Source organism: Nomascus leucogenys, chromosome 13 (assembly GCF_006542625.1).
Source record: "Nomascus leucogenys isolate Asia chromosome 13, Asia_NLE_v1, whole genome shotgun sequence".
Lineage (NCBI taxonomy): Eukaryota > Metazoa > Chordata > Mammalia > Primates > Hylobatidae > Nomascus > Nomascus leucogenys.
This window is the reverse complement of record NC_044393.1, coordinates 14,131,413-14,156,740: the sequence shown is the minus strand read 5'-3', so window position 1 is coordinate 14,156,740 and position 25,328 is coordinate 14,131,413. Positions and strand designations below refer to the sequence as shown.

Genomic DNA, 25,328 nt, shown 5'->3' with positions numbered 1-25,328 from the left:
AGTGTGGAAGGCAGACCAGAGGGGCTGTGTACATATGGTCAGGCCTTGAGCTTTTCTCGACGAGCATTCTTGGGTTCTAAGTGAGGTGATCCAGCTTAGGTTCCTAAAGGATGCTTCTGGCTGTGTTTGGAGAAGGGACTGTAGTAGGGAAACACGAAGCAGAGACCAGGGAGGCAGCTGCAGGAATCCAGGCAGCTGGTGATGGGGGCTTGGAACTGTGTGGTGATGGTGGTGGTGGGATTTTGAAGAAGTCTGACCTGGTCAGGTATGTTTTTTGTTTTCTTTTTTTTTTTGAGACAGGGTCTCACTCCGTCACCCAGGCTGGAGTGCAGTGGCGCAATCTTGGCTTACTGCAACCTCTGCCTCCTGGGCTCAAGCAGTCATCTCACCTCAGCCTCCTGAGTAGCTGGGACTACAGGCGTAGCCACCACGCCCAGGTAATTTTTGTATTTTTGGTAGAAACGAGGTTTTACCATGTTGCCTAGGCTGGTCTTGAACCCCTGGGCTCAAGCAATCCTCCCGCCTTGGCCTCTCAAGTACCTGGGACTATAGGTATGTGCCACTCTGCGTAGCTAATTTTTTTATTTTTTTGTCAGGGTCACTATGTTGCCCAGACTGGTCTCAAACTCCTGGTCTCAAGTGACTCGCCTCTGCCTCCCAAAGTGCTGGGATTATGGATGTGGGCCACTGCCCCTGGCCAAAAATAAATATATTTTTGAGTACATCTGCAGTGATAAAAGTACTTATATTCAATTTGGCTAATATAATTTTTTAAACTTTTTTTTATGGGGCCAGGCACGGTGGCTCATGCCTGTAATCCCAGTAGTTTGGGAGGCTGAGGTGGGCGTATCACCTGAGGTCAGGATTTTGAGACCAACCTGGCCAACATGGCAAAAACCTATCTCTATTAAAAATACAAAAATTAGCCAGGTGTGGCAGGCGCCTGTAATCCCAGCTACTCGGGAGGCTGAGGCAGGAGAATCTCTTGACCCTGGGAGGCAGAGGTTGCAGTCAGCCGAGATCGCACCATTGCACTCCAGCCAGGGCGACAGAGTGAGACTCCGTCTCAAAAAAGAAAAAAAATGTATGGTACTTGCTAAGCATTTATTGTATGTCAGCATTGTGCTAGACACTGGGAATTCACACATTAATCAACCACATAATTGCAAGCTAGTAAATATTCATGGTAAGGGATTAATAAATGGTAGCTGTTTAATAAATAGGAAGTCACCTCCCACTTCATAAAGACACTGGAAACCAGTATTCCAAGGGCTTGCAATAGCACCTGGACCTTTCCTCCTTTCTCCACTGGGGACTTCTCCCTCTCTCTGTGACTTAATCTCCTGCCACTGTTACTGCCCTTCCCACACAGCATTTGAACGTGACTGGGTTTCTCCTACCACCTACCTAGTGACCCATAGTTCTCCTCATTATCTCGAGCTGGCTGTCTTTATTCACTACCCCAATTTCTCTTATTTTCCAATCTTACTCCTCAAACTACTACAACCTGCCCTTTGCACCCCACCTTCAGCACTGAAACTGATCTTGTTATCAAAGACAAGACATGTCACTAAACCCAGCAGCTACATTAGTCCTTGTCCAGCTCCCTCTCGAAGGTGCTCTTGATCCCTCCCTCTTTTCACAGAAGTTGCTTCTGTCGGGTTTTCAGCTGGGAGGCCCTCCTGGTTTCTCTTCTCACTTCTCTGCCGTATTCCTATTCTGTTTCCTCGGCAGCCTGCTCCTCCTGGTTCCCTTCTCTTCGCTAGTGGGATTCCTCAAGCACTGCTCCCACTCACCCTGTGTTCCCTTCCTGGGCAGATTCACCCGCTCACCCCTCTGCCCTTGGTCTTCATTACCATCCTTGTGTCAGTGCGCCCAGAATGATGATCCTAGGCCCGACAGCTCTCTGGAGCTCTAGGCCAGCTTCCTCGTAGACCTGCTCAGCTGTGTGATTTAAAGGCATCCTACGCTGGGTGTGGTGGCTCACGCCTGTAATCCCAACACTTTGGGAGGCCGAGGCAGGAGTTCAAGACCAGCCTGACCAACATGGAGAAACCCCATCTCTACTAAAATACAAAATTAGCCAGGTGTGGTGGCACATGCCTGTAATCCCAGCGACTCTGGAGGCTGAGGCAGGAGAATCACTTGAACCCGGGAGGCAGAGGTTGCGGTGAGCCAAGATTGCGCCATTGCAGTCCAGCCTGGACAACAAGAGCGAAACTCTGTCTCTAAATAAATAAATAAATAAATAAAGGCATTCTAAGTCCTGCATGGCTCAAACTGAACTCATCCACCACCTTCCTACCACCCCACGCTGTGTGCTCGGCTTCTCTTTCCCGGCAGACATAACCACCATCCTTCTAATTGCTCAAGAATTAACCCACACCTCATCTTTAACTCCTTGTCCACTTCCATGCCCCATATTACCAAATCAAGTTAATTTTATTTATTTTTATTTTTTTGAGACGGAGTCTTGCTCTGTTGCCTCAAGTTAATTTTAGCTCTTAAATAACACATTTGGGCTGGGTGTGGGGGCCCACACCTGTAATCCCAGCACTTTGGGAGGCCTAGGCAGGCAGATCACTTGAGGTAAGGAGTTCGAGACCAGACTGGCCAACATGATGAAACCCTGTCTCTACTAAAAATAGAAAAATTAGCTGGGCATGGTAGCGGGTGCCTGTAGTTCCAGCTACTCGGCAGGCTGAGGCAGGAGAATCATATGAACTCTGGAGGTAGAGGTTGCAATGAGCCGCAGTTGTGTCACTACTGCACTCCAGCCTGGGTGACAGAGTGAGACACCGTCTCAAATAACAAATAAATAATGTTGTTGGCAAAGCCTGAGTCCTGTCCTCTCACTCTCCCTCCTGGACAGCATGAGCTTCACCACTCGCTCCACCTTCTCTACTAACTACCGGTCCCTGGGCTCTGTCCAGGCGCCCAGCTATGGCGCCCGGCCGGTCAGCAGCATGGTTAGCGTCTATGCAGGCGCCCGGGGCTCTGGTTCCTGGATCTCCGAGTCCCGCTCCACCAGCTTCCGGGGCGGCATGGGGTCCAGGGACCTGGCCAGGGGTATGGCTGGGGATCTGGCAAGAATGGGAGGCATCCAGAATGAGAAGGAGACCATGCAAAGCCTGAACGACTGTCTGGCCTCCTACCTGGATAGAATGAGGAGCCTGGAGACCAAGAACTGGAAGCTGGAGAGCAAAATCCGGGAGCACCTGGAGAAGAAGGGACCCCAGGTCAGAGACTGGAGCCATTACTTCAAAACCATCGAGGACCTAAGGGCTCAGATCTTCACAAATACTGTGGACAATGCCCGCATTGTTCTGAAGATCGACAATGCCCATCTTGCTGCTGATGACTTTACAGTCAAGTAGGAGACAGAGCTGGCCATGTGCCAGTCTGTGGAGAGTGACATCCATGGGCTCCGCAAGGTCATTGATGACACCAATGTCCTTGGCTGCAGCTGGAGACAGCTCGAGGCTCTCAAGGAGGAGCTGCTCTTCATGAAGAAGAACCACAAAGAGGAAGTAAAAGGCCTATAAGCCCAGATTGCCAGCCCTGGGTTGACCGTGGAGGTAGATGCTCCCAAATCTCAGGACCTCAGCAAGATCATGACAGACATCGGGCCCAATATGACCAGCTGGCTCAGAAGAACCGAGAGGAGGTGGACAAGTACTGGTCTCAGTAGGTTGAGGAGAACACCAAAGTAGTCACCACGCAGTCCACTGAGGCTGGAACTGCTGAGATGACTCTCACAGAACTGAGACATACAGTCCAGTCCTTGGAGATCGATCTGGACTCCATGAGAAATCTGAAGGCCAGCTTGGAGAACAGCCTGAGGGAGGTGGAGGCCCGCTATGCTCTGCAGATGGAACAGCTCAGTGGGCTACTGCTGCACCTGGAGTCAGAGCTGGCACAGACCCAGGCAGAGGGACAGCGCCAGGCCCAGGAGTAGGAGGGCCTGCTGAACATAAGGTCAAGCTGGAGGCTGAGATCACCACCTACTGCCACCTGCTGGAAGACAGCGAGGACTTCAATCTTGGTGATGCCCTGGACAGCCGCAACTCCATGCAAACCATCCAAAAGACCACCACCCACCAGACAGTGGATGGCAAAGTGGTGTCTGAGACCAAGGACACCAAAGTTCTGAGACATTAAGCCAGCAGAAGCAGGGTACCCTTTGGGAAACAGGAGGCCGATAAAAAGTTCAGAGGTAAAAACACAAAACACACATTTTTGTTTTCTTTTCATCCCACTGGCACCTACGTCTTTTTTTTTTTTTTTTTTTTTTTTTTTCAGACAGAGTTTCACATTTCTTGCCCAGGCTGGAGCACAATGGCGTGATCTTGGCTCACTACAACCTCTGCCTCCCAGGTTCAAGCGATTATCCTGCCTCAGCCTCCCTAGTAGCTGAGATTACAGACATGCACCATCATGCCCGGCTAATTTTTATATTTTTAGTAGAGACGGGGTTTCAGTATTTGGCCAGGCTGGTCTTGAACTCCTGACTTCAGGTGATCTTCCCGCCTCAGCCTCCTAAAGTGCTGGGATTACAGGCGTGAGCCACTGCACCCGGCCCGGAATGCAATTTTATACAAAAAATACTTCTATAAGGACATCTGCCCAGCAACTGCCTATACAACCTCACACTGCCTTCACCCTTGTTAATGATCTTTGTAGCCGCCGGGCGCGGTGGCTCACGCTTGTAATCCCAGCACTTTGGGAGGCCAAGGCGGGCGGATCACGAGGTCAGGAGATCGAGACCACGGTGAAACCCCGTCTCTACTAAAACTACAAAAAAAAAATTAGCCAGGCGTGGTGGCGGGCGCCTGTAGTCCCAGCTACTCGGAGAGGCTGAGGCAGGAGAATGGCGTGAACCCGGGAGGTGGAGCTTGCAGTGAGCCGAGATTGCGCCACTGCACTCCAGCCTGGGCGACAGAGCGAGACTCCATCTCAAAAAAAAAAAAAAAAAAAAACTTTGTAGCCAAAGATAAATTTTCAAAAAAATTATGTGCCCAGCGCAGTGGCTCCTGCCTATAATCCCAACATTTTGGGAGGCCTGAGGCAAGAGGATCGCTTGAGGCCAGGAGTTAGATACCAGCCTGGCCAACATAGCGAGATCTCATCTTTGAAAAAAAATTATTTTTAATTATGTAGGCTGGGCACGGTGGCTCATGTCTGTAATCCCAGCACTTTGGGAGGCAGAGATAGAAGGATCGCTTGAGGCCAGGAGTCCAGGGCCAAAGCCAGAGACCCACCTCTTAAAAAAAAAAAAATTAGCTGGGTGTGGTGGCACCCGCCTCTGGTCCCAGCTATTCAGGAGGCTGAGGCAGGAGGATTGCTTGAGCCCAGGAGGTCGAGGCTGCCATAAGCCAAGATTGTACAACTGCACCCCAGCCTGGATGACACAACGGGACCCTATCTCAAAGATAAAAATAAAATAAAATTTTTAAAAAGTGTAACCCTCATTTTGTCCTTTAAACACCTTTGTCTATTCCATAGCTTGGTTGATACTTGATCATCAAAAAGAACCAACCTTTGTCTATCCAGGTGTGGTGGCACGCGCCTGCAGTCCCAGCTACTCAGGAGGCTGAGGGGAGATGATCGCTTGAGCCCAGGAGTTCAAGGCTTCACTGAGCTATGATTGTGCCACTGCACTGCAGCCTGGGCGACAGAGGGGGAACTTGTTTCAAAAAACAAAACAAAAACTTTTGTCTTCCTTTACCTCCCTGAATATGCAATAGTTTGCTATGACACATATATTCCCATGGTAATGCTCTATTCCCGACTAAATATCTTTTTCTTCTAGAGAGCCTCTGTCTGTTATTTAGGTTGACATATATGGCGTCAGAAATGGGATCTGAAAAAGATTAGTACTGGAAGAAATCGGTGATTCTTGGAACTGGTGTACAGTATTCACTAGAGCCCTTTGAGCTCACTGCTTCCATGGCTCACCTTTTCTGCCCTGGTGAGTCTTCTCTCAGGTTGAGCCTCCTTCTTTTTGGTAGAGCCTTTTTTGTTTTGTTTTGTTTTAGAGACAGGGTCTCACTCTGTCCCCTAGACTGGAATATAATGGCACAATCATAGCTCACTGTAGCCTTGAACTCCTGGGCTCAAGTGATCCTCCTGCCTCAGCCTCCCAAGTAGCTGGGACTATAGACATGTGCCACCACACCCACCTAATTTTTTTTTTCTGTGTGTGGAGACAGGGACTCGCTATGTTGCCCAAGCTGGTCTTGAACTCCTGATCTCAAGTGATCTGCCCTCCTCGGCCTCCCAAAGTGCTGGGATTACAGGCGTGAGCCACCATGCCTGGCCAAAAATGTGTTCTTTTTTTTTTTTTTTTTTTTTTTTTGTGACAGAGTCTTACTCTTTCACCCAGGCTGGAGTGCAGTGGTGCGATCTCTGCTCACTGCAAGCTCTGCCTCCCAGGCTCATGCCATTCTCTTGCCTCAGCCTCCCGAGTAGCTGGGACTACAGGCGCCCGCCACCATGCCTGGCTAATTTTTTATATTTTTAGTAGAGACGGGGTTTCACCGTGTTAGCCAAGATGGTCTCAATCTCCTGACCTCATGATCTGCCCGCCTCGGCCTCCCAAAGTGCTGGGATTACAGGCATGCGCCACTGCACCTAGCCAAAAAATGTGTTCTTTATTGAGAATAAAATAATAATTTTGTTTAATTTGGAGGTTATGTAAGTTTTTTGAAAATATGGGCTGGCTGGGCACGGTGGCTCACGCCTGTAATTCCAGCATTTTGGGAGGCTGAGGCGGGCAGATCACCTGAGGTCAGGAGCTTGAGACCAGCCTGGCCAACATGATGAAACCCCATCTTTACTAAAAATACAAAAATTAGCTGGGCGTGGTGGCACGTGCCTGTAGTCCCACCTACATGGGAAGCTGAGGCAGGAGAATAGCTTGAACCCAGGAGGAGGAGCTTGCAGTGAGCCGAGATTGCACTACTGCACTCCAGCCTGGGCGACAGAGCGAGACTCTGTCTCAAAAACAGAAGAGAAAAAAAAAAAGAAAATATGGACTTATGAAGGAAATAGAAACAAGATAGTAAGAAACCAATAACTGAGAGACAGAGATATGAAGAAAGTTATGGATATGAAGATATATTTTTTATAAGGGAAGTTGAAAAGAGAATAATTTTGTATGGGAAAGAATCTTTGGTAAATTTATGTTCTAAAGTAAAATGATTGGTATTTAATGAAGAGGAAGTATAAGACAGGGCACAGAGTCAAAGCACATCATCAATAGTCCGAATAAGTCATGATGATGTTCATGAAGGGAGAACTTATGAAAGGCATTTTGTGTGTGATCAAGTTGGCTATAATTAGAAGGGAATTATTTATACATCTTTCTAAAGATGGATTAAAAATACACTGATACAAAACTAAAAAATTCATATCCCCTATGTTAAAACAACCAGGTTTTCTTTCTTTTTTTTTTTTTTTTTTTTTTGAGATGGAGTCTCGCTCTGTCACCCAGGCTGGAGTGCAGTGGCGCAATCTCGGCTCACTGCAAGCTCCACCTCCCGGGTTCACGCCATTTTCCTGCCTCAGCCTCCCGAGTAGCTGGGACTACAGGCGCCCGCCACCACGCCCAGCTAATTTTTTCTATTTTTTAGTAGAGACCGGGTTTCACCATGTTAGCCAGGATGGTCTCAATCTCTTGACCTCGTGATCCGCCTGCCTCAGCCTCCCAAAGTGCTGGAATTACAGGTGTGAGCCCCCACCCCTGGCCCAGGTTTTTTTCTTCTTTTTTTTTTTTTTTTTTTCTGAGACAGTCTCCCTCTGTCACCTAGGCTGGGGTGCAGTGTCACAATCTTGGCTCACTGCAATCTCCACCTCCCAGGTTCAAGCAATTCTCCCTGTCTCAGCCTCCTGAGTAGCTTGGACTACAGGCACACTGCCACGCCCAGCTAATTTTTGTTATTGTTGTTGTTGTTGAGACAGAGTCTTGCTCTGTCGCCCAGGTTAGAGTGCAGTTGCGTGATCTCGGCTCACTGCAACCTCTGCCTCCCTGGTTCAAGCCATTCTCTTGCCTCAGCCTCCTGAGTAGCTGGGATTACAGGCGTGCACCACTATGACGGGCTAATTTTTGTATTTTTAGTAGAGACAGGGTTTCACCATGTTGGTCAGGCTGGTCTCGAACTCCTGACCTCAGTTGATCCGCCCCCCCTCGGCCTCCCAAAGTGCTTGGATTACAGGCATGAGCTACCTTGCCTGGCAGGTTTTCTTTTTCTTTTAAATTTGTATTTATTTTTTGTTGTAGAGATGGGAATCTCACTACATTACCCAGGCTGGTCTGGAACTCTGGGCCTCAAGCAGTCCTCACATCTCAGCCTCCCAAAGTGCTGAGATTAACAGGCCTGAGTCACCACACCCAGCCAATTAAGTCTTTTTGAACTGGAATGAACTTAGGGATTTTGCAGTTGGGCCCATGGAGGGCCTCTAATGATGTATTTCTCAGCTTGTAGAGATATTAAATGATTAGGTTTATCTGGTAAGTTGTACAGGAAGCATTGTCAAGTGATAAGTGATTCTATTACTAGATCTTTCAGTTACCTATATGGGTATGTTATTGATATAAATATTTCAAAAATTATATAAATTCATAGATAATGTTATCTGTCATAATTTTGGTTATGTTAATCTCGTCTAAAGTTAAATTTGTATGGATATTTTATTAATGTGAATTTTTTTTTTTTTTTGAGATGGAGTCTCGCTCTGTTGCCCAGGCTGGAGTGCAGTGGCACGATCTCAGCTCACTGCAAGCTCCGCCTCCCAGGTTCACACCATTCTCCTGCCTCAGCCTCCCGAGTAGCTGGGACTACAGGCACCCGCCACCACGCCAGGCTAATTTTTTGTATTTTGTTTAGTAGAGACAGGGTTTCACCATGTTAGCCAGGATGGTCTTGATCTCCTGACCTCATGATACACCCGCCTAGGCCTCCCAAAGTGCTGAGATTACAGGCGTGAGCCACCATGCCCGGCCGTGAATTTTTTTTTAATTTGAGACAGAGTCTTACACTATTGCCTGGGCTGCAGTGCAATGGCAGAGTCTCAGCTTACTGCAAACTCCGCCTCCCGGGTTCAAGCGATTCTCCTGCTTCAACCTCCCGAGTACCTGGGATTATAGGCACCCACCACCAGCCTGGCTTATTTTTTGTATTTTTTAGTAGAGACGGGGGTTTCCCTATGTTGGCCAGGCTGGTCTCGAACTCCTGACCTTGTGATCCACCCACCTTGGCCTCCCAAAGTGCTGGGATTACAGGCATGAGCCACCGCGCCCGGCCAATTAATGTGAATATTCTAAAGATTATATTCAATTTATAAAAGTCTGATGTTTCTTGTGTGACTGTGTCAGTCATGATTCTGGTTGTTATCTTAAAATACTGTATATGGCCAGGTGCAGTGGCTCATACCTGTAATCCCAGCACTTTGGGAGGTGGAGGCAGGAGGATAGCTTGAGGCCAGGAGTTCTAAACCAGCCTGGGCAATATAGCAAGACTCCACCTCTATAAAAAATTAGCCAGGCATGGTGATGCACCCCTGTGGTCCCAACGACTCAGGAGGCTGAGGACCCTTTGTCTTTTAGAGAGCCTCTCTCTGTTATTTAGGTTGATATTTTCACATCTACTTCTGCACTCTTTTTACTCCAACCACACAGGCCTTCTTTTTTTTTTTTTTGAGACAGAGCTTCGCTCTTGTTGCCTGGGCTGGAGTGCAATGGCGCAACCCAACCTGGCTCACCGCAACCTCTGCCTCCCAGGTTCAAGCGATTCTCCTCCCTGAACCTCCCGAGTAGCTGGGACTACAGGCATGCACCACCACACCCAGCTAATTTTGTAGTTTTAGTAGAGATGGGGTTTCTCAGGCTGGTCAGGCTGGTCTCGACATCCCGACCTCAGGTGATCCGCCTGCGTCGGCCTCCCAAAGTGCTGGGATTACAGGGGTGAACCACCGCGCCCGGCCCCATACAAGTCTTCTTTCTGCACCTCAAGTGGGTCATGTTCCTCACCTCAAGTACACACGTTCCCTTTCCTCTGGAATATTTGGTGCCCACGCCCATCTTTGCCTTTTTTTTTTTTTTTTTTTTTTTTTTTCAGATAGGGTCTTGCTTCATTGCCCAGGCTGGAGTGCAGTGGCACCATCACAGCTCACTGCAGCCTCTACCTCCTGGGCTCAAGGGATCTGCCTTGGCCTCCCAAAGTGCTGGGATTATAGGCACAAGCCACCGCACCTGGCCAAATACTTTTTTAGTATAAATATTTTCCAAATATTGCATATGAGTGTGAATAATTTGCACAAGGAGGCCAGGAAGTAAATGCCAGGAATATTCATACTAAAAATTATTTGCTATTTGTTTGAAATTCACAGTTAACTGAGCATTCTGTATTTTTATTGGTTAACTCTAGCAACCCTACTCAACATACGTTTGCAGAATAAATGTTCTGAACATCTGCTTTGTGCCAGGCAACTCACACCTTCTCATTAAGTTATTTGTGCAATTACAAGAAATTAAGCTCTTGAGGGTAATGGCTGTGTCTGTCTTATGCACCATTGGCCTCCATGCCTGACCCCAGGTAGACTCAATAAATGTTCCTAGAATTGAAACAGAACTAAAAAAGAATTTCCAATGGTTACTTTCTTTCCATGGCAGCTTGTCCACCCTGGAAGGAGTCTGGTGCAGTGGTAAGGAGAGCCTGAAGGGGGCAGTGTCACCCCCTGGCTCTGGCCTCCTGTTGTCCATCACCATGGGGAGGCAGGGCCTCAAATCGGAAGCACATGAAGCCGGAACTTGGAAGGCAGAGGAGGCAAGACAGGTGGGCAGGCAAGATGGCTACTGCCAGGTGGGGTCTGACCTGCCCAGGTCCTCAGTGTGGTCCCTTTTGCTTTATTCCTCGTTATTCCTTGGCTTTCTGCAGTGTCTTCTGCTGAATGTCCTATGCAAGGCTCAGCTGGGCCCTATGAATACAAGAATAGCAACAATGATGGTAATTATTTTCATTCCTGGTCCCTGACAGTAATTTTGATTTAATCCTCCCCACTTTAGGCCCTGAAAGGTGATCAAAACCAGGCATTCAGTTTCTCCAGGAAAGTGGATCTCATGGAATTATCTTAGCCAGTGTTGGTGGAGGGATACTAAATAGCATTACCTTTACAGATGAGGGAATGGAGTCCAGAGAAGCTGAGGTCATTTGCCCAGGACAAGAAGTGAGACTTGATATTCCAGTGCAGAGGTGCGATTAGATGTGTAGTCCCCCGCACAGACTGTATGGAGTCTCCTATTCCCAGCATCCACACTCACTAGCTGATCTAGAGGTCACCTGATCACTCACTAGCTTGACCTTGGACAAGTTATTCTAATCCGTTTGTGCTTCTCTGTAAATGGGGCTAGTAAGTGTCTTTCTCATAGAGTTGTGGGCATTTAGTGAAATAATCCAGAGCATGGCACAATGTAAGTGCTTAATCAATGCGAGCTACCAATGTCACTATTGTTTGTCCCCTCCATTCCTGAGACCTCCCGGGGCCCAACCCCACCCCAGCAGGCTAGCTGTTAATGTTTGATGACTAAACATTACTATGAAGTGAAGTGATTCCCTAATTTGGCCTGAAGAGATGAATTACCTGGAAGACACTTGCTACAGAAATCTATTCTCAGGCTCCTGCCTTAGATATTCTAATTGGTGGGGCCTGGGAATCTGTATCTTTAAAAAAGCCTCAGGTGAAATCTATCTGTAGGCTGATATCAAAAGTCCTTATGTAATGTAAAACTGGAAAGGCAGGGCACGGTGGATCCTGCCTGTAATCCCAGCACTTTGAGAGGCTAAGGCAGTTGGATCACGAGGTCAAGAGATCAAGGCCATCCTGGCCAACATGGTGAAACCTCGTCTCTATTAAAAATACAAAAATCAGCTGGGCATGGTGACATGCTTCTGTAGTCCCAGCTACTCGGGAGGCTGAGGCAGGAGTAATCACTTGAACCCAGGAGGTGGAGGGTGCAGTGAGCCAAGATCATGCCACTGCACTCCAGCCTGGCTGACGAGCGAGACTCGTCTCAAAAAAAAAAAAAAAAAGACCAGATAGTGCTACAGCAAACATATTGTGACAGGGGTGGGGTGGAGACTCCTGGTGATTAGAATCAGGTGGACTAGCTCAGCCCTTACAGGTTACAAGAATTTAAAGTCATGATTACCTTTTCTGATTATAAAAATCATCTAGGGCTGGGCGCAGTGGCTTACACCTGTAATCCCAGCACTTTGGGATGCCTAGGTGGGAAGATCGCCTAAGTCCAGGAGTTCGAGACCAGCCTGGGCAACATGGTGAAACCCCTTCTCTACAAAAAAATGTAAAAAATTAGCCAGGCTTGGTGGTGCACACTTGTAATCCCAGCTAGGAGGCTGAGGTGGGAGGATCTCATGAGCCCAGGAGGTGGAGGTTGCAGTGAGCCGAGATCCCGTCACTGCACAGGCTGGGCAACAGAGTGATATGCTGTCTCAAAAAAAAAAAAAAAAAAAAAATCATCTAGTCTGTTTACATGGTCTCAGATGATCACATACGTTATTTAGAAAGGGAAAATTAGTGACTTTGTAGAATCACTGCTAGTGGCGAAACCTAGCTAGTCCCATCTTAACTAAGCGATGAAAGTTACTATCACAGATAATGGAACAGACCATAGATGACTCAATGGGATGCACTGAAGAGGCAGCACCACTTCTGTGGTTCCAGGCAGGAAAACATAGAAGCTGAGTGTCATCATAAGGAAGCACCAGGCAAATCCAATTGAGGGACAGTCCACAAATCTTCCAAAATGTCAAGATCAGAAACTAAAGATGCCTGACAACTAACTGCAATGCTGCATGATCCTGAAATGAATCTTTGAGGGTGTGGGGGTTGCTATAAAGGATGTTATTGGGCCAACTGAATATGGCCTAACGAATAAGGAATAAATAATTGATCCGTGTTAGATTTCCTGATTTTGATAATGGTATCAGAGTTACATAATAGAATGTCCTTGTTTTTAGCAGACATACAGTAAAGAGTATAGGGGCAAAGGGGCATGACATCTCTAATCTGCCCTGATATGGTTTAGAAAATAATAGTGCATGTGCATATAAAAATATATATATACACACACACATGAACACAGGTAGGGTATAATAAAGCAAATATGCACAAATGCACAGTGTTAAAAATTATAATGCCCCTTGTTAAAAAAAAAAAATAACCGGGAAGAAAAATATAAAGAAGAAAATGGACGCCACTCCTCCCCCTACCCCCCGGCCCCCCCTTCCCTCCCTGCCTCCCCCCGCCAGCCACTAGACAACCAGGATGACTATTTCAATCAGCAGTGAAACTCTGACATGTCTTTGGGTCATTTTATTTATATATATATATTTTTATTTATTTATATATTTATATATATAATATTTATATATTTATTTATATATATTTATAAATATATATTATATATAATATATATTTATAAATATATATTATATATAATATATATTTTATATATATATATTTTTGGAGACAGAGTCTTGCTCTGTCGCCCAGGCTGGAGGGCAATGGCACAATCTCGGCTCACTGCAACCTCCACCTCCCAGGGTCAAGTGATTCTCCTGTCTCAGCCTCCCGAGTAGCTGGGATTACAGGCACATGCCGCCATGCCGGGCTGATTTTTTTTGTATTTTAGTAGAGACAGGGTTTTACCGTGTTGCCCTGGCTGGTCTCAACGCCTGAGCTCAGGCAATCCACCCGCCTCAGCCTCCCAAAGTGCTAGGATTACAGGCATGAGCCACCTCGCCTGGCCCGGGTCATATTTTTGATTGAAACTGAAAATGCGCGAATGCTTTACTTTCCATCTATAACTTGTGTTTTTCACTCTGCTATCTGTCAATATCTTTCCATGTTAATGTGGTGTTATTTCAAATGGCCGCATGATGCTGCCTGGTAGGGATGGAGCATACTTTATCAATAGGTGTTTAGGTTGTTTCCAGCTTGACTCCTACAGACAGTACTAGAGTGAGCATCCTTAAAAATACATCTTCCCCAACTTGTCAGATTATTTTGTTGCAGAGCTGCTGGGTCAAAAGGAGAAAGTCTCTGAGAAGGGACAGAGGCTGACAGTCTGGGGAGATTGCGAGAGAAAGACTGAGAGTTAGAGAGAGAGATCTATAGAAGCAGAGAGGGGGAAAGAAACAGATGGAGAGAGACAGAGGCTGGGTGCGGTGGCTCACACCTGTAATCCCAGCACTTTAGGAGGCCGAGGTGGGCAGATCACTTGAGTTCTAGAGTTTGAAACCAGCCTGGCCAACATAGCGAAACGCTGTCTCCACTAAAAATACAAAAATTAGCCAGGCTTGGTGGCACACGACTGTAGTCCCAGCTACTCAGAAGGCTGAGGCACAAGAATCGCTTGAGCCTGGGAGGCAGAGGTTGCAGTGAGCCGAAATTGCGCCACTGCACTCTAGCCTGGCCAACTGAGACGCTATCGCAAAAAAAAAAAAAAAAAAAAAAAAAAAAAAAAAAAAAAAAAAAAAAAGAGATGGAGAGAGACGAGAAAGAGCAAGGTTGAGAGAGAGCGAGATTGGGAGGGTGACAGGGAGTTGCTTTCTTTTTTTCTTTTTTTTTTTTTTTTGCGAGATTGGGAGGGTGACAGGGAGTTGCTTTCTTTTTTTTTGAGACAGAGTCTCGCTGTCGCCCAGGCTGGAGTGCAATGGCGCGATCTCGGCTCACTGCAGGCTCCGCCCCCCGGGGTTCACGCCATTCTCCTGCCTCAGCCTCCTGAGTAGCTGGGGCTACAGGCGCCCGCCACCTCGCCCGGCTAATTTTTTGTATTTTTAATAGAGACGGGGTTTCACTGTGTTAGCCAGGATGGTCTCGATCTCCTGACCTCGTGATCCGCCCGCCTCGGCCTCCCAAAGTGCTGGGATTACAGGCGTGAGCCATCGCGCCCGGCTAGGGAGTTGCTTTCGATGGAGACTGAGAAGGAATTCCTCTGATCCATGGGGTCTCCACGGCCACAGGAATCCAGTCAGGAAAGTGACTAAGTGACTTTTAGGAACACACCCGGCAGATACAATCGTAGATGAGGTAAGAGTCCTTTGTGCAAGTATCTTCATGGGGCTATTGTTCCTGGAAAGCAAAAAATGGGAAACGACCTAATTGCCCATCAACAGGGGACTGGTTATAGATTGTGCTGGAAATGCTGATAGAAGCCCGTCTCCAAGTAGGGTTGGCAGATAATAGCAAATAAAACCACAGGAGGCCCAGTTAAATTTGAATTTAAAATGAAGCATATGTCTCATGCAGCCTTCCTTATACACTAAAAACCTATTTGTTGTTTATCTAAAATTCAAATGTATATTTTATCTGGAAACTATTAATCTCCAAGATAAGTGAGAAAAGCCAGGTGAGGTCAGGAGAGGGGTTGCTCTTGGTGAGGGTGTGTGTGTATTTGGGCTGCCGAGGTGGCCGTCAGTTTCAGCTCCTGTCCTGGGTGTGGTTACAGTTGAAGGGAAGGGACTGATCCGGGCTCATATAAGCAGAGGTTGAAGGGCTAGGCTCCACCTCAGGCTCCGTGCTCTGTAGTGATTTGTATATATGTGTTAAAAGTGTTAATGTTTTCAATAAAAGTATGACAAAGAGACCACAATTTTCTAAACTCCATTTAAACATTTCCGATTTAAAAAAATAATACTAGCAGTCTCAGCTGGGTGTGGTGGCTCACGCCTGTCATCCCAGCACTTTAGGAGGCCAAGGCGGGTGGATCACGAGGTCAGGAGTTCAAGACCAGCCTGGCCAAGATGGTGAAACCCCGTCTCTACTAAAAATACAAAAATTAACCGGATGCAGTGGCAGGCGCCTGTAATCCCAGCTACTCGGGAGGCTGAGGCAGGAGCAACGCTTGAACCTGGGCAGCAGAGGTTGCAGTGAGCCGAGATCACATCATTGCACTCCAGTCTGGGCGACAGAATGAGACTCTGTCTCACCAAAAAAATAAAGCAACAACAACAACAACAAACTGGCAGTCTCAGAAACTCTAAGGGGCCTCCCTGAACACTTTCATTTCCTGGAACACTCATCTGCCCCTGGGCTTTTTTATCACTGTCACCTGGAATGCCCTCTTACCCCACCCCACCCCCAACCCCCTCATTCACCTGCTCATGCCTGTGACCTCAACCTGGAGTCAGCCTGGTTCTCACTCCTCTGAGTCACCTTAGGTGCCTTGGAGTTGCAAGAACACTGAACCAGCTGTTACCCCCCTTCCCCCCTCGCCTGTGAGCTACGCAGGTGCAGGAACCTTGTCTGTGCGCAGCTGGTTTTTCACAGTATCCTAGCCCATTCAGCCAGGTACACGCCACAGCTTACTCACTACACCTTGGACATGTTAGTTAGTACAGCGTCTCTCTAAGCCTCAGTTTCCTCATTTGTAAAATGGAGCTGATCATCTTGCCTACCACTCAAGGCCAATGTAACAGAGATGGGAAAGGGAAATGGCATTAGCATCACTAAGGTAATACTTGAACTGAGGCCAGCTCTGGGAAGATCTGGGGAAGAGTGTTCCAGGCATCCTTGGGGGAGAAAAGGAGACTGCGAGCAGCCGCGAGAGCCAGGTCACTGCGGTCTGTGCGGCAGCCAAGTCCCTAAAAAAAAAAAAAAAACAGAAAAAAGAGTTTGCTCTCATTTTCCCCTTCTTGCCAATATCTCTCACCTGCTGTGGGTCAAAGATGCACAAAGCTCTACAAGTATGCAAGGTAGGTGCAGGTAGGGGAGCCAGGAGACCCTGGGGCTTTCCTGGAGGCAGGTTCAGCCTTCTGCGAGGAAGATGGAGAGAGCAGGGCTCTATCAGTGCAGTCTGATGGGTAAGGGGCCAATGCCCGAGACGGTCTGAGAGAAAAGTATGAGAGCAAGTATGCGTGTATGAGCCCCTGAGCCCCTACAAGTGCCTGGAGACTCACTGGGGAAGGTGCGTTTTGCACTATAGCGACATCCCAATGGCCTATCTCAGTCCTTGAGCTCCAGAGGCATCGATCTCCCAGGTGTAGAGCTGGGCTCTGGCAGATGTGTGATCGGACTTGGGCAGGTGCAGAGAGGCCTGGCTTCAGGGCCCAGCTCAGCACCCACATGTCCACCCTCGAAGGCTTCCACAACTTTCTTTTTTCCAAGGTGACCACCTCATCCCACTTTGTTCAGGATTGCCCCAGAACACCCTCAGTGCCAGGCAAACTGGGCTGGTTGGTCACCAGACATATTACTCTATTGGACAGAGGAAGAAGAGTCTCAGAGGCTGTCAGTATCTGCCTCATTTTTGGGGGCTGGGTTTTTTTCATGAAAAGTTTATTTGAAATGGTGACACATATATCTGAAATAAAACATTCATATTCCTTCAAAAAGGCTTCTAGGCCGGGCGCAGTGGCTCACGCTTGTAATCCCAGCACTTTGGGAGGCTGAGGCAGGTGGATCACCTGAGGTCAAGAGTTCAAGACCAGCCTGGCCAATATGGTGAAACCTTGTATCTACTAAAAATTTAAAAAAAAAAAAAAATTAGCTGGGCGTGGTGGTGCGCACTTGTAGTCCCAGCTACTCGGGGAGGCTGAGGTAGGAGAATTGCTTGAACCCAGGAGGCAGAGGTTGCAGTGAGCCAAGACTGCACCACTGCAGTCCAGCCTGGGTGATGGAGAGAGACTCCATCTCAAAAACAAAAAACAAGGAAAATGATCCAGACTATGACCCAAAGAAGGATCAAAACCCAGCAGAGTGCAAGCAGCAGTGAAGCAGAATGGTCTACCTTCTGCTTCCCTGGAAAGGATGAATTTTTTAAAACGAAAACAAACAAACAAAAAACCAAAAAGGCTCCTAGAGGCCAGGTGCGGTGGCTCATGCCTGTAATCCCAGCACTTTGGGAGGCCAAGGCAGGCGGATCACCTGAGGTCAGGAGTTCGAGATCACCCCGGCCAACACGGCAAAAACCCATTTCTAGAAAAAATACAAAAATTAGTTGGGTGCGGTGGCATGTGTCTGTAATCCCAGCTCCTCAGGAGACTGACGCAGGAGAATCACTTGAACCCGGGGAGGTGGAAGTTGCAGTGAGCCGAGATCAAGCCACTGTACTGCAGCCTGGGCAACAGGGCCAGACTCCATCTCAAAAAAAAAAAAAAAAAAAAAAGGCTTGTAGTAAAAGAAGACATCTTTCTACCCTGCCCTGCTCCTGTCCTCTGAAGCAGCCAGCTTCTTGGATCTCTCAGAGACAGATATTATCTTATTTACTTCTGCACAAAAGGCAGCCTATTACATATGCTGTTCATCTGATTTTTTTTTTTTTTTTGAGACGGAGTCTTGCTCTGTTGCCCAGCCTGGAGTGCAGTGGCGTGATCTCAGCTCACTGCAAGCTCCGCCTCCGGGTTCATGCCAGTCTCCTGCCTCAGCCTCCCGAGTAGCTAGGACTACAGGCGCTGGCCACCACGCCTGGCTAATTTTTTTGTATTTTTAGTAGAGATGGGGTTTCACCATGTTAGCCAGGATGGTCTTGATCACTTGACCTTGTGATCCACCTGCCTCAGCCTCCCAAAGTGCTGGGATTACAGGCGTGAGCCACCGCACCCGGCCCATCTGATTTTTTTTTAAGAGATGAAGTCCTGTGCTTGCTTCAGCAGCACATACACTAAAATTGGAATGATACACAGAACATTAGCGTGGCCCCTGTGCAAGGATGACACACAAATTCATAAAGCAGTGTATATTTTTAATTAAAAAGAAAGAGAAAGAAAAAGCTGTGGAGTCTTGCTGTGTCACCCAGGCTGGAGTGCACTGGCATGATCATAGTTAACTGCACTCTTCAACTCCTGGGCTCAAGGGATCCTCCCACCTCAGCCTCCCAAGTAGCTGGGACTATAGGTGTGTGCCACTATGTCCAACTAATTATTAATTTTGTTGTTGTTGACACAGAGTCTTGCTATCTTGCCCAGGCTGGTCTTGAACTCCTGGGCTCAACTGATCCTCCTGCCTTGGCCTCTCAAAATGCTGGGATTACAGCCGTAAGCCACTGCACCCAGCCCACTTGAATTTTTTTTCTTTTTTTTTTTTTTTTAACAACTGATTTTTTTTCAGTTAAAAATATGAGTTCAGGCTGGGCATGGTGGCTCATGCCTGTAATCCCAGCACTTTGGGAGGCTGAGGCGGGTGGATCACCTGAGGTCAGAAGTTTGAGACCAGCCTGGCCAATGTGGTGAAACCTCATCTCTACTAAAAATATAAAAATTACCCCGGTATGGTGGCTCGTGCCTGTAATCCCAGCTACTTGGGAGGCTGAGGCACGAGAATTGCTTGAACCTGGGAGGCAGAGGCTGCAGTGAGCTGAGATCATCCCACTGCACTCCAGCCTGGGCAACAGAGCAAGACTCTGTCTCCAAAAAAAAAAAAGCATATATATACGTGTATATAGATGTATATATATGCACACACACATATATATATGAGTTCATTCATTTCATTCAGCTAATAATTACTGAACCAGACCCTGTTATTGGTGCTCAGGTCATAGTAGCAGACAAGACAAAGTTCCTCCCTGTGTGGAGCTGTCTAGAGCAGAGAGTGAATGTTTAGGTTTTAAACACTTAAATAGCAAGGATGTTATGTCAGTACTCATATAGCAAGAGAAAACAAATTCCCACAAAATTTTTATGGACAATATTTAAATTATATTAATATTTGAGTACAATTTTTTCTTTTTTTTAATTTAATTTTTTTTTGAGGCAGGGTCTCTCACTGTCACCCAGGCTGGAGTGCAGTGGTGCAATATTGGCTCACTGCACCCTCGATTTCCCAGGTTCAAGCAATCCTCCCACCTCAGCCTCCTGAGTAGCTGGGACTATAGGTACACACCACTACACCCAGCTAATTTTTGTATATATTTTTTGGTAAAGGCGGGGTTTTGCCATGTTGGCCAGGCTGGTCTCAAACTTCTGAACTCAAGCGATCCACCCTTCTTGGCCTCCCAAAGTGCTGGGATTACAGGCGTGAGCCACCGTGCCCAGCCTGTTTGTTTTTAAAATATAAATAATAGAGATAGGGTCTTGATATGTTGTCCAGGCTGGTCTGGAACTCCTGGACTCAACTGATCCTCCTGCCTTGGCCTCCCAAAGTGCTGGCATTACAGGTGTGAGGCACTGGGCCCAGCCAGTTTTTTTTTGTTTTGTTTTGTTTTTTTGAGACGGAGTCTTGCTCTGTCACCCAGGCTGGAGTGCAGTGGCGCAATCTCGGCTCACTGCAAGCTCCGCCTCCCGGGTTCACGCCATTCTCCTGCCTCAGCCTCTCCGAGTAGCTGGGACTACAGGCGCCCGCCACCGCGCCCAGCTAATTTTTTTTGTATTTTTAGTAGAGACGGGGTTTCACCGTGGTCTCGATCTCCTGACCTCGTGATCCACCCGCCTTGGCCTCCCAAAGTGCTGGGATTACAAGCGTGAGCCACCGCGCCTGGCCAGTTTTTTTTTTTTTTTTTGTAAGCATGAATTATTATTATTATTAATTCAAGACAGAATCTCTGTTGTCCAGGCTGGAGTTCGATGGCACAATCACCGCTCACGGCACCCTTGACCTCCTGGGCTCAAGTGATCCTCCCACCTCAGCCTCCCAAGTAGCTGGGACTACAGGTGCATGCCACCATGCCCGGCTAAGTTTTGTATTTTTTGTAGAGATGAGGTTTTGCCATTTTACCCGGCTGGTCTCAAATTCCTGGGCTCAAACAATCCGCCCGCCTCACCTTCCAAAGTGCTGGGATTGCAGGCATGAACCATGAGGTCCAGCAAGCATGGAATTTTGAAGGTTCACATATTGCCTTAATTGAGGTTCCAAGTAACTGTTATCTATCATTAAATCGGTTGTAGTGTTCATCTGTAGAAGCTACTCTTAGCTCAAGGACCATATAAGTAACAAACCTTGGTCAGATTTGGCCTGAGGGCTGTAGTTTGGCAACCTCCGGTCTAAAGGAAAATCAACAAAATCAGTGAAACATACACCACGCCAGATTGTGAGCGAAGTGGAGAAAAACTAAGCAGCAAGAGAGTAAGCGTGCTAGAGGGAAAGGGAGGAGAGGGGGATGAAATGGTGGCCTGGGAGGCTTTGCTGCGATGGGGGGTGAGCCCTGTGGCTATCTGGGAGAAGAGCTGGGAGGAGACAGGGAACACCAGGTACAAGGTCCCCAAAGCAGAAGCATGGCTGATGTGGTTTCCCCTGCCGCTGGAGCCTTGTGGGCGATAGTGAGTATGGGGGCTAGGGTGGGGAGCTCAAGGGGCCAATCCTGTAGGGCCTTGTTGTGGGCCATGGTGAAGGCTCTGGCTTTTCCTACAAGAGAGCTGGGACCGGGGAGGGTTTATGTACCCACAGAAGGGCAGCAACTTTTTTTTTTTTTTTTTTTTGAGATGGAGTCTTCCTCTGTCACCCAGGCTGGAGTGCAGTGGCGCGATCTCAGCTCACTGCAACCTCCGCCTTCTGGGTTCAAGCAATTCTCCTGCCTCAGCCTCCCAAGTAGCTGGGATTACAGGCATGTGCCACCATGCCCAGCTAATTTTGTATTTCTAGTAGAGACAGGGTTTCTCCATGTTGGTCAGGCTGGTCTCGAACTCCCGACCTCAGGTGATCCATCCACCTCGGCCTCCCAAAGTGCAGGGATTACAGGCGTGAGCCACCACGCCCGGCCGGGCATGAACATTTTAACAGTTGTAAAAGATTCCATTGATGGGCCTGTTTTACACTCAACAGTTCCTCTTATCATGGATGACTTTTTTTTTTTTTTTTTTTTTGAGATGGAGTCTCGCTCTGTCCCCCAGGCTGGAGTGCAGTGGCGTGATCTTGGCTCACTGCCAGCTCCGCCTGTTGGGTTCACGCCATTCTCCTGCCTCAGCCTCCCGCGTAGCTGGGACTATAGGCGCCCGCCACCACACCCGGCTAATTTTTTGTATTTTTAGTAGAGACGGGGTTTCACCATGTTAGCCAGGATGGTCTTGATCTCCTGACCTCATGATCTGCCTGCCTTGGCCTCCCAAAGTGCTGGGATTACAGGCGTGAGCCACCGCGCCCGGCCTCATGGACGACTTTTGCTACCCTATTAAAAATTTTGTTTTGTTGTTGTTTTTTTTTTGTTTTTTTGAGACGCAGTCTCGCTCTGTCACCCAGGCTGGAGTGCAGTGGCGCGATCTCAGCTCACTGCAAGCTCCGCCTCCCGGGTTCACGCCATTCTCCTGCCTCAGCCTCTCCGAGTAGCTGGGACTACAGGCGCCCGCCACCACGCCCGGCTAATTTTTTTTGTATTTTTAGTAGAGACAGGGTTTCACCGTGGTCTCATCTCCTGACCTCGTGATCCGCCCGCCTCGGCCTCCCAGAGTGCTGGGATTACAAGCGTGAGCCACCGCGCCCAGCCCCACCCTATTAAAAATTAATCCAGTTGTCCAGATTCATGGCTCACACCCAAATTCCAATACTTTGGGAGGCCGAGGAGGGAGGATTGCTTGAGCCTAGGAGTTCAAGACCAGCCTGGGCAACATAGCGAGACCCAGTCTCTAAAAAAAAATAATACTAATAATGCCGATAATACTTGTAAATGATAAAAAATAAAATCAAGATAAAATAAAATAAAATCAAAGATATTTATTAAAGAATCTTCCTTCCACCCCTGCTGACAGCTACCAGCTACTCCTCAGAGACAGGCACATTACCCTCTCTCCAGAGATTGTTTATATGTCCTAAGAAATATCTGTATAATGGTGTTTCACACCTTGCTTTTTTTTTTTTTTTTTTTTTTTTTTTTTTTTTTTTTTTTTTTTTTTTTGAGACAAAGTTATGCTCTGTTGCCCAGGCTGGAGTGCAGTGGCGCAATCTCTGCAACCTCCACCTCACAGATTCAAGCCATTCTGCCTCAGCCTCCCAAGTAGCTGGGATTACAGGCACACACCACCGTGCCCAGGTAATTTTTTCTATTTTTAGTAGTGACGGGGTTTTGCCATGTTGGCCAGGCTGGTCTTGAATGCCTGACCTCAGGTGATCCACTTGCCTCATCCTCTCAAAGTGCTGGGATTACAGGCGTGAGCCACTGAGCCCAGATTGCACCTTGCTTTTTAGCACTTAATATCTTGATATGATTTCATTACATCCAGAGCTTTTTCTTTCTTTTCAGGGCAGATGGGTAATGCATTCATTGGTCCCCACGTGGCTTCGGCCTGTGTGCAGGAGCCTAGAATACAACTTTGGGATGCTATAGGGACATCCCTGAGGTGAGCCTCCTACATCGAGCCTGGCGCCCAGCAGGTGCTCAGTAAATAGGAATGAAAAGGCTAGCTGTAATACTAGTACTTTGGGAGGATTAGGTGGGAGTTTCACTTGAGCCCAGGAGTTTGAGACGAGCCCGGGCAACATAGCGAGACCCCCATCTCTAATTTTTAAAATTATAAAAAATAAATAAAATTTTTAAAAGGTTTGTATAGCTTATCTTGGAGCCTCCACCTGTGGGTCATGCCCAACAGACTTAGACCTTGACCCAGAAACTTCCCTTAGAAGCAATTTGTATTCTGAAACGGTGACTTCACAGAGGGCTTATTGGATAAGGCCCACGGTTGAATCACTGTTTGTTTTTAGGCAAGTGTGAGGCATTGGAAGAGGTTAAATCCAGGATGAGGATGGTAGTACAGCATTGCCTCATTTATTGAACTTTCTGTAGACAATGTCTTTCTCCTGGTCAAGATTAACTTTCCAACTCCTAATCAATTCATTCATTGATAATGATCTAATCAACAGCGGCCAACAGCCTAATAAACAAAGAGCTCTTAGAAATTAAGAAGTTCATTCACTGGAAGGACATGCAGGATTTTAAAAAAGGAAAGAAATCAAGTTCATCAATTTGGCGACCAAAGGACATGAACAGAACACAGAGAAACAGAAATGGCTTTGGTGTATGTAAAAAACGCTCCACCTTGCCGGGCACGGTGGCTCACAGCTGAGCATGGTGGCTCATGCCTGTAATCCCAGCACTTTGGGAGGCCGAGGCGGGTGGATCACCTGAGGTTGGGAGTTCGAGACCAGCCTGACCAACATGGAGAAACCTCATCTCTACTAAAAATACAAAATTAGGCGGGTGTGGTGGCACATGCCTGTAATCCCAGCTACATGGGAGGGTGAGGCAGGAGAATCGCTTGAACCTGGGAGGTGGAGGTTGTGGTGAGCCGAGATCACACCATTGCACTCCAGCCTGGGCAACAACAGTGAAACTCTGTCGCAAAAAAAAAAAAAAAAAAAAAAGCTCCACCCTAGTCATGTGAAATGCAAATGACAACAGGAGATCCCATTTTCCCTTATCAGACAGGCAAAGATAAAAAAGTTAAAGGCCAGCAAGGTGGCTCATGACTGTAATCCCAGTATTTTGGGAGGCTGAGGCAGGTGAATCACTTAAGCCAAGGAGTTTGAGACCAGCCTAGACAACATGGCAAAACCTCAGCTCTACAAAAAAAAAAAAAAAAAGACAATTAGTCGGATGTGATGCCTCGCACCTGTATTCCCAGCTACTCTGGAGGCTGAGGTGGGAGGATCACTTGAGCCTGGGAGGCGGCGGTTGCAGTGAGCAGGGATTGTGCCATGGTACTCCAGCCTGGGTGACAGAGTGAGACTGTCTCAAAAAATAAAAAATAGACAGGGTCAGGTGTGGTGGCTCATGCCTGTAGGCCTGTAGTCCTAGCTGCTCAGGAGGCTGAGGTAGGAGAATCACTTGAGCCCAGGAGATGGAGGCTGCAGTGAGTTATGATCATGCCACTGCACTCCAGCCTGGGCAACATAGCAAGAACCTGTCTCAAAAAATAAAAACAAAAAGACAATACTCTGTGTTGGGCAACTTTTGAAAAGGGGCCCTCAACTCCCTGCTAGTGGGAGTATAATTCAGTTTAATCTTTTTGGATGACATTTGGACAAATGTATCAACATTTTATATAACATACCATTTGATCTGGAGTGCAAAGATGTGTGTAGAGGGCATTCATTGAAATTGCCACATTATTTGTAGTGGCCAATAAATTGCAATCTAACCTAAATATATATATATATTTAAAGACAGGATCTCACTCTGTTGCCCAAGCTGGAGTGCAGTGGTGTGATCTTGGCTCATGGACACCTCTACCTCCCAGGCTCAAGTGATCCTCCCACCTCAGCCTCCCGAGTAGCTGGGACGACGGGCACGTAACCTGCCTATTTTTTGTTTTGTTTTGTTTTGTTTTGTTTGAGACAGGGTCTTGCTATATTGCCCGGGCTTGTCTCAAACTTCTGGGCTCAAG

At 47.4% G+C, this 25,328-nt stretch overlaps 1 non-coding gene and 1 pseudogene across 1 annotated transcript; both read left to right on the top strand.

Moving 5' to 3' along the window:
- Nucleotides 1–2,806: 2,806 nt before the first annotated feature.
- On the top strand, nucleotides 2,807–4,203 carry LOC100594275 (annotated as a pseudogene).
- A 14,455-nt stretch (nucleotides 4,204–18,658) lies between these two features.
- Nucleotides 18,659–18,765, top strand: LOC115838064. Its single transcript, XR_004033121.1, has one exon. It is a non-coding gene; the product is annotated as a U6 spliceosomal RNA (small nuclear RNA).
- Nucleotides 18,766–25,328: the final 6,563 nt, after the last annotated feature.